Source organism: Chrysemys picta, chromosome 3 (genome assembly GCF_011386835.1).
Source record: "Chrysemys picta bellii isolate R12L10 chromosome 3, ASM1138683v2, whole genome shotgun sequence".
In the NCBI taxonomy this organism is placed as follows: domain Eukaryota; kingdom Metazoa; phylum Chordata; order Testudines; family Emydidae; genus Chrysemys; species Chrysemys picta.
Window position 1 is genome coordinate 57,998,440 of NC_088793.1, and position 13,199 is coordinate 58,011,638.

At 47.6% G+C, this 13,199-nt stretch overlaps 1 long non-coding RNA gene across 1 annotated transcript; it reads right to left on the reverse strand.

Moving 5' to 3' along the window:
* Positions 1–1,199: 1,199 nt before the first annotated feature.
* On the reverse strand, positions 1,200–6,374 carry LOC135982241 (uncharacterized). Its single transcript, XR_010599486.1, has 2 exons — positions 6,116–6,374; positions 1,200–3,217 (listed from the first exon to the last, which is right to left on the reverse strand). It is a non-coding gene; the product is annotated as an uncharacterized LOC135982241 (long non-coding RNA).
* Positions 6,375–13,199: the final 6,825 nt, after the last annotated feature.

Genomic DNA, 13,199 nt, shown 5'->3' on the forward strand with positions numbered 1-13,199 from the left:
CCTATTATTCTGTGATTGGCATGGGGAGGGAAAAGAGGTGCCCCGGTCCCACTGCAATAGATCTTTTGTTTCTGTTGTTGGGTTTGTTGTACCCTTCTACCCCGATAGAACGTGACCCAATATAACACAAATTCGGATATAACATGGTAAAGCAGCGCTCCGGGGGGGTGGGGCTGCATGCTTCAGTGGATCAAAGCAAGTTCGATATAACACAGTTTCACCTATAACGTGGTAAGATTTTTTGGCTCCTGAGGACAGTGTTATATCGAGGTAGAGGTGTATTGTGTTTGGGATAGAAACATCCCATTACCCCATATATTGTTGGGCCACTAAGCAACAGACTGACATGATCAACATATTTTTTATAAAACAATCCTGATTTCCTCAGTGTCACCAGGTTCTTGAGCGGTGCAGATCTGGGGATTCCATCCCTGTGGAGGAAGGGAGCATAAAAGCACAAATGCTCAGTCCTCAGGCAAAAAAGACTCTTCCCCCCCGCCCCCGGAGCGCCGGGGGGGAGGGCGGAGAGCCCGGCTAGGGCTTCGCTCTCCCCGGCGGCCAGAGCGCCGGGGGGGGGGGGGGGGGGGGGAGAGCCCAGTCGTGGCCCCGCTCTCAGGCCAGAGCGCCGCGCTGCCCCCCTCCGGCTGCCACCCCAAGCACATGCTTGGTGGGCTGGTGCCTGGAGCCGGCCCTGTCAGTCAGGTACAGAGACAGATGTCAGCACATCCCTGCACCACATAAATGAAGGTGCTGGGATTTGCAGTGTGCATCTCACAGGATATGGACCTAATTAATCAGGCTACTAGAAAATAATTTAATGCAAATATCACTAAATAATGAAATTTCCAAGTTTAAGTGAATTGAGCCAGATCCTCAGCCACATTTAGGCCCTTTGCACTGCTCTGGTGGCACATAAGCTAACTTTTGGGCCCTAACTGACTAGCTGGAGGTCCCTCAAGTGTGGTGGAAATCCCCTGCTGGCACATATCAGGAGTACTTGGCTCTATACAGGCCCTCCCGCCTCCCCCCACCCCCCAAGATAGGTGGACACTTAGAGCAACCCTAAGGCCTACTCTAAACTAACAAGTTTCAGTGATATATCTATCTTGGTTAGAAGTGTTGCCAGCACAGGTGTGCTCGAGGACAGCAACAGTGGGTTCGTTGCCCGGTGTGCTTCGCGCCAATAAAGACACCAGGGGGAGAAGCAAACAAAGTTTATTTGGGATCCCAAAGCGGTGCAAGGAGACAGGCACGTCTCAGATCAAGCACATTAACAGGAACAGTTTTTCTTCTTTTATACATTTTGCAGTTAAGCCTCACCCCCCCCCCCCTTTCCCCTCTAGCCCTCCCTTTCTCCCCCCCATTCCTCCCTCTACCCCTCCCGTCCCTGGTAATAGTTAAGTCATTCTTGGCAGCTATAAGCCTAGCTTGTTAGTAACTTCTTTAAACCGTTATCTTGTCCTTTTCCCTGCAGCCAGAAACATGCAGGCCTCATTATTACTGCTTGAGCAGGGGGTTGCACACAGATAACTGGTTGCTTACATATTCCAATTGCACCTGGCTTTTGAGGTTGATTAGAGTTTAAACATGGAAGGATAGAGTTTGGTTCACTTAGGCCTAGTGCAGGAAGGCTTCATTGACACTTAGTGGCCTTCCACCCTCCCAAGTTACCTAGGGTTATGCCTAGTGACGTCAACAACTGCCTCCTTTGAGAATACTCAACAAGCTTTTGGCTGAGTTTTCTCATATTCTGTGGACAAGATATGATTAAGTGCTATGAAGCTGGGGTTTTCAATGAGAGGGTATGCCGGGATTTCTGGGGAACGGGGGGCACAAAGCTTACGGAGGAGCATTTTAAAACAAGCAATTAGGAGGAGGGTGACCAGGCACAATACCACACCAGTGAGGAGGAGACGCACAAGGCCACCCCCCAGTCCTCCTAGGTTGGGCAACCAACTTCAAAGGGAATCGAAAACTGTGGGTTTCCTTTCCTGGGCCTTCCACTGCTTGAAAGCCTGTTCGGCCGACAGGACGTGCTTGTTAATGTCCTGTGAGTTTTCCGGGACCTAAGTACAACATTCATTCCCAATAAAGGCACACACCCCGCCCTGGGAGGCTAAAACATAATTTAAGGCCTGTCTGTTTTTCAGGGACAGCAACCGGAGCTGGTATAGCTCTGAGTTAAGGCTCTTCTCTATGGCCAAGGCTTCATTGGCGAATGTGGTGAGAAACACAGAGAGCCTATGATAAAATTGGGTTAGCCGTTCCACCCCATAGGATGGGAGGAGGATCATACCCAACCTGTCTCCTTCCTTAATGGGCTCTGAGGTGGCATACAAAGATTAACACTGCCTGGGGCGGCCAGGGGTTGTCCCTTAATGCATACTGGGATTTAATGGTACAGTTTTGTCACAAGGGGGTACCCGAGGTATTTCTTCCCCTACTGAACCATCCCCAACAGATATTTGACCAATTTGGGGGGGACCATCCTCCAGGGTAACCCTGCTGCGTGGTGCAGGATTTGGGAGCATACTTAGCAGTTAGAGAGGTTAAACTCTTGGGCAAAGCAAACCTTCAAGGACTCATATGTGTTTGTTTCCAAGTTAGTAGGGATCCCTTTCCAACCCACATGTGCCTGGGGGGAAACGGGAGGTAATGAAAGGAGTGTCCCTATGGCAAAGAGTACCACTGTGGCAGACCCTGGACCTGAACTCATGCTGGGCAGGTGACCCTAGGGCCTAACAATTACAATTCCCCAAATATCCACAAAATATCAATTACCAATAGTAGGCAGATTAAAAACAAAAGGACCAGGCCACCAGGTTAGGCCGGCCCTGTGAGAGTAAACACAACCAACGCTTAGAGTTTTCACGGGGAGTGCGCTGCGACTGTCCAAAGAGACCACAGGGCATTCCCAGCAGGCCTTATTGTCTTTTGAATAACAGTTTAAGTCCCAGGTCGTCGCTGGTAGTCCTTTTCCATAGGCTGGACGGTCCACAATTCAGGAGCGGGCACTGCCTTCAGACAGGAGTGATGAATCCAGTTCTTGTGTCCCTTGACCTTTGCTGCTGTGTGGGAGACCAGCAGGATGGTGTGGGGTCCCTTCCACTTCTCTTGGAGAGGCTTGTCCTTCCAGGTCTAAACGAGAACGGAATCGCCTGGCTGCAAGGAATGGACAGGGGCATCCAGCGGGAGAGGCTGCAAATCTCTGGTATACCTGTGGAGAGAACAGAGAACAGCAGACAGAGAGCACATGTACTGAGATAAAAAGCCACACCCCATTTCCCACTCCCCTGCCAGAACCGGTGTACCGTTCATAGGCCATGCCCTTCCAAACATAATCTCGAAGGGACTGAGCCCTAACCTGCCCTTTGGGAGAGCGCGCATGTGGAGCAAAACAAGGGGTAAGGCATCAGGCCATCTGCTGAATCGATCCACTAAAACGAAAAGGTATTTGAATCCTTGGGTCAGGGGGAACTCAGTAAAGTCTATTTGCCAAACCAGCCCTGGGCCTGGGGTAGGTTCCAGAGTGGCTAGTGGCACTGACACTCCTGGTCGAGGGTTGTTCTTTTGGCAGACTAGACATTCAGCCTGTACCTGGGAGGCCAGGGGTGTAAGAGCCTCCCTGCCAGCGTATAATTCTTTGTTTCTTCACCAGGGTCAGTTCTTAATGTCTTTTGTAGTCAGGAATTCCTGGACTTTGTGGTTTCAATGAAGCAAGTGTTCCTTCTTCTCTTTTCCTGAAACAGTGTGGTTCAGCATCATACAGGGGAGAGGTTACTAGCACATCACCCTGTCTTTAAATAGGCTTATCATCAGTCGGAGAGTCCTCCCGAGGTGGAGGGGTCTTTTTACAGTGAGAAGCCTGGGTTCAGGTGGGCAGTCCTTGGTACTTCACAGCGGTGTTGGTGGTGAACAGGACTTGGAAAGGGCCTTTCCAGTGTGGAGCCAAAGCAGTTTTTCGTTGATGGACTTTACGTAGACTCAGTCTCCTTGTTTCAATGAATGGCAGGGCTGCTAGGGTCTTTGGGTAGCACTTCTTTTATCTGTGAGAAAAGAAACCTAACACATTTCATTAATGCCTGGCAATGTTTTGCAGATCTCATAGTTGCTTGGGCACATTCAGGCCCCCCCTTTTCTTGGCTGTCGGCCAAGTCTTAGCTCTGGGCAGTGTCCTTGGATGGTGCCAGCATCTTATCTTTGGACTGAGCTTGCTAGCTATATTTTTTCCCTCAGTTAACTCGTTCTGTTCTTTTTCCTTCTCTCCTTCTTGGCTTCTTTTAACTTACAAAGGAAACTTCCATTCTTCACTCATACACCTTTTCCCAACAATGAACACATACACGTTGCCATTATCCAGCAAAATAACTTCTATACAGAGCTTTGGAGCAACAAACCAGGACGAGCACACCCACTTTTGAGGAGTCCAACAAAGTTCAGGAGGCTTACAGTGGCTTTAAGGCAAGGGATGAGACCCACAGCAGCCATTAACAAGTCATCCACATATTGCAGGAGGAGGACCCTGTCCTCATTGTCCCACTCCTCCAAGTCTCTGGCCAGGGCCTGGCCAAACAGAGTGGGGGAATTTTTAAATCCCTGGGCCAACACTGTCCAGCAAAGCTGCTTTTTAACCCTCCTTTTGTCTTCCCACTTGCTCCACTCTGGGGCTTGCATGTCTGAGGGCTCAATTGCAAGGGTCATTATCCAGGCATTCTCTGCAGGTAAGGTGAGGTTTATTTCATCTTGGGTGAAATGCAGGGTGGCTCCTAAGCAACAAAGCAGGTCCCGTCCCAGTAGAGGTGTTGGACAATCAGGGAGGTAAACCAGTTTGTGAGATAGAGTTCTGTTTCTCAAAGCACATTCCGCTGGGGCATATACTGGGCACTTGGTTCCTTTCCCTGTGGCACCCACCACAGTGAGGGACTCTGACACAGGCAGCTGCAGGGGTTGGTTTACGGCGGTTCGTGCAGCTCCAGAGTCTATTAAAAAGTTTATGTCCAAGTCTCCCACCCTCATGTTTACTCGGGATTCCAGGGGCAGGATAGTCCGTCTCCCCTGACACTCCTATTCTTGATCCTCCGCTGCCATCATAGGGGTACCTTCTCTTTCAGGGCACTCATTTTTCCAATGTCCCTCCTTTCAGCATCTGGCACACTGGTTGTGACTCAGACGCCTTTCCTGTGAGCCAGGGCGCCCACATCCTTTCATTCCCCGGCCCCTTCCACCTTCCTGGAATTTTCCCCTGCCACCGGCCTGTACTGCTGTGACCATCATTTTCACTTGCCTCTTTTCCTTTTCTTTAGACACAACCTGATTACGCTCCACCTCAGACAGCAGGGTCTGCATAAGGACATTACAATCATTCCCGTCAGGCTTATAGCTAGCCAGGCACCCTTCAAAGACCGAGATAAACTTGCTTGGGTTCGTAGAGAATTCCCCTGCCTGTGCCTTAAAGGCTGCTAGGTCCACCGGGTTAAAAAGCACATGGGTGTAAACCTGCATAGTAGTGGCCTGATTCCTATCTGAGCCATGTCTGGACACCACGGTCTCAGTGATCAACGGATAAAATTCCACCGAGGGGGCAATCTCTGGGACCTGAGACACCTTGTCTTTATATGGTGGGGGTGTGATAGCCGAAGGGGACACCGGACCTGCCATTACAGCTGTGGGGGGGTTCTGGGGACTAACAGTAGCTACTACCGAACCTGTCGGAGTCAAATTACACTTTTGCAAAATATCTAACCTATCTCTTAGCAACATAAACAACTGTACATACATATGTTCATTCCATTTACCCGTTTGCTGACAAAACAGAAGTAATTGAAGGATCGTATTATAATTAAGTGATCCTTCCGGTGGCCACCTTTCCTGGTCCTCTAGCTGATATTGAGGCCAGTCTACTGTACAGAACCTTTTCAGTTTACTTTTAACCAACGGATCCGATCCAAACACTTTCCAGTTCACCAGAATGCATTCCAAAGGTGTACACCTTGCCCTGCCTGCCATACTCTGTCCCTGCCCCATAGGGAGACACTGGGCGTCCCCAGGTCATAACAGGTAGACACTGGGCGTCCCCAGGTCAAGACAGATAAAGTCCCCACTAGACTGTTCCTACCTTATCCAAGGGTCCGGTTCTGCACCGTCGCCCTATCCACGGGACCGGTTCCCCACCGTCGCCCGCAGCTGCTTCTCCACTACTTGAGCGCGTTGCACCGTTGTGCCCTCCGGGGTCGACCAAACCACGTCTCCGCCGAGGCCCCCGGTAAAGTCACCGGTGCGCGCTGGGCGTCGGTCGTCGCCGCAATCTGTCGACCTCTGAGAGGGGTCCGGGCAAGGCTAAATTTCAGCCTCGAGCCCCACGTTGGGCGCCAAAACTGTTGCCAGCACAGGTGTGCTCGAGGACAGCAACAGTGGGTTCGTTGCCCGGTGTGCTTCGCGCCAATAAAGACACCAGGGGGAGAAGCAAACAAAGTTTATTTGGGATCCCAAAGCGGTGCAAGGAGACAGGCACGTCTCAGATCAAGCACATTAACAGGAACAGTTTTTCTTCTTTTATACATTTTGCAGTTAAGCCTCACCCCCCCCCCCCTTTCCCCTCTAGCCCTCCCTTTCTCCCCCCCATTCCTCCCTCTACCCCTCCCGTCCCTGGTAATAGTTAAGTCATTCTTGGCAGCTATAAGCCTAGCTTGTTAGTAACTTCTTTAAACCGTTATCTTGTCCTTTTCCCTGCAGCCAGAAACATGCAGGCCTCATTATTACTGCTTGAGCAGGGGGTTGCACACAGATAACTGGTTGCTTACATATTCCAATTGCACCTGGCTTTTGAGGTTGATTAGAGTTTAAACATGGAAGGATAGAGTTTGGTTCACTTAGGCCTAGTGCAGGAAGGCTTCATTGACACTTAATGGCCTTCCACCCTCCCAAGTTACCTAGGGTTATGCCTAGTGACGTCAACAGAAGTGTGAAAAAATCCTCCTCCTGCTTGGCATAAATTATGCCAACAAAAGCCCCAGTGTTTTCTGGTAGCACTGTATATACGACTTATTCTGTTCAGGGAAATGGTTTAAGCTATGCTGACAAAAAACCTCTGCATCTACACTAGGGGGGCTTGGTGGTATAGTTATATCTATACTGGCAAACCATTTTGTGTGTAGAAAGGGTCAAAGCTGAATAGGGGGTGGGCAGAACTAGTCCCTAGCATCTTGGGGGAGAACACCCTTGCCCACGGCCTCTCGTGTCTGGTGCCAAATGGAGTTCAGCTTGGACTGAGGATCAAAGCCATCATGGCTTGCTGTAAGAAAGAGAAATAAAAAGGGGCCGAGGAACTTCAAACGACACACAGCTACTCCAAGAAAAATATACATTACCGCCAGCAAAGCATTGCAGTGTCAGTCAGTCAGCTTAAACTCTGTCATTCATTTCCCTGTTCCAAGGTAATGAAGATTCTTTCCCCTTAGCTCTTTTCTAATCCTTTTTCCTGGGTGGGAGAAGTCTTTGGTTTTTTTAATAATGCTTAATAATCATGTATGATCAGTCCCCTTGTGGGTATGGCAATCCATTTCTTTCACTTACTTAATTAAGAAGGCTTTGTTATGCATAAAATACATAAGGCAGCTAGGGCAGAGTCTTATGAATTGGTGAGCATTCAGTAACTATATTAAACAGTTTCCTTTAGGTCCCTGAAATTGCATTTAGAGGATAGCTGTGGAGAAAACCTGATGAGAAGCACTCTGAATATTCATATTACTCCACTACTTATTCATTGGATTTAAAAGCAATGGTTTCCTATGGGATTAAGTGTCTCTGAATATCAATAGCATAACTACAATTACCAAGAGCATTACTTGGAAGATATTAAAAGCAATAAATCAAACATATCAGCTGAGGAATAATGACGATATTATGTACAAACAATTAGCAAAGCAGGTGTTCAGGATTCTTTCCCAATATTCTGTAGTTTCTTTTAATCCGTGTCCATGGATAGCGAAGTATTAGCATTACAGCCATTCATAACTGATAGCAGGGTGAAAGGTGCTGCTCTGCTTCTATCCATTATGCAGTAATGTTTGGCCAGAACTACTTCACACCTAGCAAGGGAGAGTTTATATAACTGTGATACTGTTAGCCAAGTCTGGTTCCTTTCCCTTCTTGGCAATGCATATTCACACAGATTTATACCTACTGAGGATCTGGCCCAGAATGGTCTTTGAAGTGTAAGAGTGAAGGAAGGCAGGCAGGCCGGCCTTTGATAGGTACTTCCACAGCAGTTCTGTGGTTCCACCTCACAGACAAGAGATTTTTGGCTTTTGCAAGCTTTTCACATGTAGTTCATTGCTCCTTCCATCTTTGCAGATCTCACTGTTATGCTATGAAAACCTGGCACTAGACTGGAAGGAGTTGCTAGAATCGATTGGCAAATGAAATGCTGAGTCAGAGTAAGGTTTCCATAGGTGCACAGGTAAATGGTAGAGTGTTCTGGATTGTCCTTCTAGGACATGCTTTCTGAAATATTTTATTTTGCCACCCAACTGCTTTTTTCCTCTCACTTTTGTTAACAAAAATATTCCATGAAATTAATTCTGTGCTGTTGCAAAAAAAAGGAAAGTTTTCTGTTTGCTTCATGTAGAAAGTGAATCTTAATAACTATAAATAGAAACAGGGATTCTCAGGACATAGCAGGATTGATCCTCTACTCTGTTACATCAGATTTACATTGGTATAATTCCATTAGTGTCAGTGGTCTTGTTTCTCTTTTCCTGAAGAGCTATGCTTGGTGCAGGAATGGACAGAGGAAGCTAAGATAATTTTATGCCCCATTTGTGCCTTCCCATATATTCAACCTGCCCCACGTGTAAGTTGGAATAGGCTCAGGGCTACTAAAATATACTCAGCTGCAATGGTCACTTTGGGGTGAGACGAACCAGAGCTCAGCACTACTCCACCTATACGTCCTACACCAAGGGCAGCATAGAGCTGGTATATCCTGGTCTAGATCATCTGGGGTAGCCCCTATGTTTCTGATAGCAGCTACACCTCCTCTGCAGCCCCTTTGTGGAGGCAGTGAACTATAAAACAGGTCATTAGGCAACACAGAATCAGGCCCATCGGAGTTACCCCTTGTAGTGAGGCGGCCTGGCTCCCAGCCACCCCCATGAGGGACGAGCCCCTTCCCGGGACGTCTACACCCCTGCATAGAACTGTTGAGTATTGGGGTAAGAATCAGGCCCCCCAAAGTCTAACTTACAATAAAAGTGACTTCAGTTGCCACTGCCAAGTCAGTATCATCCTCAGAGTTTGACTAGTGACTCCTCCCAATGTCAGTTGTTCCAGCAAACATCATCAGCCAGATTCTCAGCACTTGGGCCATGGGTGGAGGAATGGGGGCAAAGGAGGTGTATTTAAGCCACTTGTGTCCCCCACACTCTAGGGCTGTATGTGGCCCTGCATGTTATAGCAGTGTCAGGGCTACTGTAGTTTACGCTCTGCAGGAAGCAGAGAATAGCCGTATTGCAGTGCACTCCAGCCATGCTCCTGCGACCCCTTTGATCTGCCCTCTACAGCAGGGCTTTAGGGTAACAGAGAATCAATTCCTAGATGTTAAAAGCAACAAGTTATTCTGCAGAGTCGTACTTTCCAACCTCAAAGAGCAGCTTCCTCAGTGAAGGCAATTGAGGAGACAGGAATACCTGGTGGTGTGTTGTGATTCTCACATCCTGATGTTGCAACATGACAACTTACTGCCATCACACAATGATTCAACGTCACAATGATCATTTTACAGCAGAATGAAAGGATGTGGCTCTGCAGTTTTTTGGTGGCTCCCTGCATCGCTAAACACCACGATTTCTTATCGCTCCCTGTTGTTCTGTTCCTCATTTCTTTAGTTATGTGGAGGGATGGCAAAGAATCCTAGTTGCTCCCAGTGCTGTTTTCACATGTGCCAGACAGCTTGGAGAGTGCTCCTGTGATCAGCTTTCTGCCTAACAGCACAGCTTGATCAGTCACAAACACTTCAGAAGACCTACTTGCAAGACCTCAAAGAGCCACAAGTGTCTCAAAGGCCATAAGGTATCATCACTGTTGTCTGTAATATGACAGGTGGAAATGAAGAGAGAGGGTCAGGCTTCTGGTTGGGTGTGACTCTGTGGGGCACAGGAGGGCTAGCACAAGGCAAACTGCCATCTCTCAGATCACAGAGCCTCAGAATACAACACTGGCCACTCAGCATGCTTAGCAAGGATTGCTTTCCTACAGCTTTGTATGCCTGGTGCATTTCTTATTAGTAATGACACACCATTGACTATTCCTTTATGAAGCATAAAGCACACAAAGTATAGTGAGGTGCCTTTATGACTGTGCAACAGCAAACAACTGTGTAGTGTGACATGGTAGACAGATAGTAGACCACGCCACTTGACTGATGTTGCATCAGATATTTTTAACAAACTGATTCTGAAAGTAAAAACCTATTATTGAATTGTCTATGGTTTTTTAGCACGTTTTTTCCCCTCCTTGAGGAAAAAACAAACAATGTATTATCTGAAGCTAATCATTCTAGCTGGTGCTTTTTGTATGCAGTATATGTAGATTTTAGTGCCAGCACATCTCTATTAATATTATAAAGACTTTGACTGAAATCATAGTCATCAAGTGACTGTCACAACAATTCACCCACAAAGCCCTACATTTTAATTTCTCTGTATCTGAAATGAAATGGGGTAGGTGGGTATAGAGACTCTTTTCAGCTGCTTTGTCCTCTGGTACAAAGCCTGGCATGTTGCAAGTGCAAAAGGAAGAACATGTAGGATTAGAGCTGGAGGAATTAATCTTTGAAAGATAAATAGAATCATAGAATATCAGGGTTGGAAGGGACCTCAGGAGGTCATCTAGTCCAACCCCCTGCTCAAAGCAGAACCAATTCCCAACTAAATCATCCCAGCCAGGCTTTGTCAAGCCTGACCTTAAAAACCTCTAAAGAAGGAGATTCCACCACCTCCCTAGGTAACCCATTCCAGTGCTTCACCACCCTCCTAGTGAAAAAGTGTTTCCTAATATCCAACCTAAACCTCCCCCACTGCAAATTGAGACAATTACGCCTTGTTCAGTCATCTGGTACCACTGAGAACAGTCTACATCCATCCTCTTTGGAACCCCCTTTCAGGTAGTTGAAAGCAGCTATCAAATCCCCCTCATTCTTCTCTTCTGCAGACTAAACAATCCCAGTTCCCTCAGCCTCTCCTCATAAGTCATGTGTTCCAACCCCCTAATCATTTTTGTTGCCCTCCACTGGACTCTTTCCAATTTTTCCACATCCTTCTTGTAATGTGGGGCCCAAAACTGGACACAGTACTCCAGATGAGGCCTCACCAATGTCAAATAGAGGGGAATGATCACATCCCTCAATCTGCTGGCTATGCCCCTACTTATACAGCCCAAAATGCCGTTAGCCTTCTTGGCAACAAGGGCACACTGTTGACTATCTTATGATTAGAAGCATGCTACAAAGGTATAGTCTATTGATATAATGGAGTCTTTGATTCCCACAGCGTCTCTCCAGGTCCTGTGTTCTTTCACCATCTCTACCCCATAACATGGCAGTGCGTGGTCAGTATTATATTACCACGAGGCGCTCAGACCCATGAGAAACTCAATGAACAAACAGAAACCAGGTCAAACTTCTGAGAAGTTATGATGCATGGGGTTGTGTTCCTGCCCCCACCCTTTAATCCTACAAGGATGGGAAACCGTTTCTGGTCTTAGAATATTGATCTGACATGTGTGCTTTGCAGCATTAAGTCAGCATGTGAGGAAGTGAAGATGCACAGTAAATGATGGATGGACTAAAGGAGAAAATGCTGAAATGATTAGCCTCGGAAAGCTTGGGCAGATGAATTCCTGAACCTCCTCACCTCTGTAGTCACTGCTCAGAATTTATCCAGACAAATCTGTTACAGTAACTTGCAGCAGATACTGTAATTCTGCAATGGCCAGAATGCAGCCTCGGACCAAAGGTGGCCTATGGAGTTCTACAATGCATTCTGTGGGCAACATACCATCTATAAAGTAGTGAATGGCCTTTGTTTGAGTCAAGGAAAAATATTGAATGCAGAGGGGATGAGGGTTGATACCACTCCCTTTCCTTTACGTTATTTAGCGGTGAAGCAGGTAGTACCTTCTGGGGTCTGTGAATTTGACACAATTTGCACAACCCAGGAATAACGCACAGGGCTGAGCTCTGCAAGTAGCCTGGTCTCAAATGTACTGCATAACTCTTCCCTGGCCTGGATCTCATTTCTCAGCTCTTATCACACAGTCCCCTGCTTGCTTCCCTTTGCCAACAAGGCCAGCCTGAACACTGCCTTTACCTCCTCCCATTCCCATCCATGTGCCTTCTTCCAAGCTGCTCCTATACAAGAAATAATGTCCCGGTACCAGAGTGCCAGGTCCCCACCCTCTCCAAATTTAAGTCTCTCATAAAGACCCCCTCCTTCCTTGAGGCCCACAATCTGAAAAGATAAATACAGTAATTTTTTTAGAAAAACCACCACGTTAGCAGCTCTTTCGGTCTCCTGGTGTGTCTTGTTGGTCTGCCTTTCAGGGTGACATTGTTTCGGCCCTTGCAAGGGATTAAGAAGGAGTGAGGACCTCTCTTACTCCCTTAGGTGAGCTATTTAGACTTTGAGTCCCAGGGGTATGTGGGACTACTAACCCACTTCCAGAGGGGTGGGGCAGAAGTGGTGCCTGGGCTTCATTCTCCTACTCACTGACCCAGCACTAACAGAGTGTCAGTAGTTTTCTGCAGCTAGAGATTAGCAGTCAATCGTGACTAGAAGTGAGGATGAAGCAGGGAAGAATTCCATTGCTGAGAGCATGTCTTCACTGCAGTGTTAACTCAAGTGATCAGCACTGGGCTGTGAGCACTCATGTTAGCCTGGTCCAGGTGTGAGCAGCCCCACTGCAAAGCCATACTCAGTTTACAGTATCCTCACTAGTGCTTCACTCACCCATGTGAGCCACCTGGGGTCGTTGCTCATGGTTCTTAGCGAGGCAGTAAGCTGAACTGCTCCATGATTCTTCCAAGTGAATGGTGGGAGAGCTTATCTGTCTTTCTGGCACATGGGCAGAATTATGAGAAGGTACTGGATGACTATCAGCTCTCAAGTAGTTTAGCCTGTGTCCACACTGCAAAGTGGGTGGGT